The following is a 1,656-nucleotide window of genomic DNA, read 5'->3' as shown; positions in this document are numbered from 1 at the left end:
CTCAACAACTCGCGGCTATACATAGCACTTTCCATGTCTCAAATTTGAAGAAATGTTTTACTAAAGAAGATCTCACTATTCCGTTAGACGAAATCCAAATCAACGAAAAACTTTAATTCATCGAAGAACCCGTTGAAATAATGGATCGTGAGGTTAAAAGACGTAAGCAAAACAAGATACCAATTGTTAAGGTTCGATGGAATACTCATAGAGGACCCGAGTTCACCTAGTAATGAGAAGATCATATGAAGAAGAAATACCCGCACTTATTTCCAGAAGATACGCCAACACCTCCAACTGCTTAAAATTTTGGGACGAAATTTATTTAACGGGTAGGTACTGTAGTGACTCGAACTTTTCCATGTTTATATATATTAAATGAAATTGATATTTATATGATTAAGTGTTTCCAACATGTTAAGCAATCAAACTTTTAAGACTTGATTAATTGAAATAGGTTTTGATATAGACAATTGACCACCCAAGTTGACCGGTGATTCACGAACGTTAAAACTTGTAAAAACTATATGATGACATATATATATGGATATATACATAGTTAACATGATATTATGGTAAGTGATTATCTCATTAGGTATGTTAACAATGAGTGATATACATAAAAATGAGTTTATTGAATTAAGAAACTTGAAACGATATATATAACGATTATCGTTATAACAACGTCTTACTAAATACATATGAATCATATTAAGATATTGTTAAACTATGTTTAAATATGATAAATGATAAGTAAACAGATCATTAAGTGTATTAACTATGAACTACATATGTAAAAACAAGACTACTAAGTTAAGGATTTCGAAACGAGTCATATATGTAACGATTATCGTTGTAACGACATTTAAATGTATATATACCATATTAAGATATATTAATACATCATAATATTATGATAATGTAATAATTTAACATCTCATTAGATATTATAAACAATGGGTTAACAACATTTAACAAGATCGTTAACTTAAAGGTTTCAAAACAACACATACATGTAACAACTAACGATGACTTAACGACTCAGTTAAATGTATATACATGTAGTGTATTATGTTGTAATAATACACTTTTGGAAGACTTCAAGACACATATCAAAGTACATCTATTTAACAAAAATTCTTACAATTACATTCTCGTTCAATTTCATCAACAATTCTACTCGTATGCAACCGTATTCGTACTCATACAATACCCAGCTCCTAGACGTATATACTATTGGTATATACACATAATATTTCAGCTCTTAGCAGCCCTAGATAGTCAACAAACATGTGGAACCAACAATTAGACAACTAGCATGACTTATGAGAAAGTGAACAAAAATAAGAAGTCCTTTTAACCCCACTCACCTTCACCACTCACCACCTACTCTATTTCACTTCTAATTTTCTTCTCAATTCTCTCTCAAAACACACACACTCTTCCATGAACATCTAAGTTACTATTTTTCCAGCAAAAATCATCAAATACAAGCTTTGGTTATTATCTATAATCATCATAAAAACAATTACTCAAGAACACATCAAGAACACTTCCAAGTTTACAAGTTTACTTCCAAGTTTCCTAATCCATTCCAAGCAATCATCTAAGATCAAGAAACCTTTGTTATTTATATTAGGTTATCTTTCTAAATCA

The sequence above is a fragment of the Rutidosis leptorrhynchoides genome, chromosome 5, assembly GCF_046630445.1.
Source record: "Rutidosis leptorrhynchoides isolate AG116_Rl617_1_P2 chromosome 5, CSIRO_AGI_Rlap_v1, whole genome shotgun sequence".
Taxonomy (NCBI): Eukaryota; Viridiplantae; Streptophyta; class Magnoliopsida; order Asterales; family Asteraceae; genus Rutidosis; species Rutidosis leptorrhynchoides.
Note: the sequence above shows the minus strand (reverse complement) of the source record.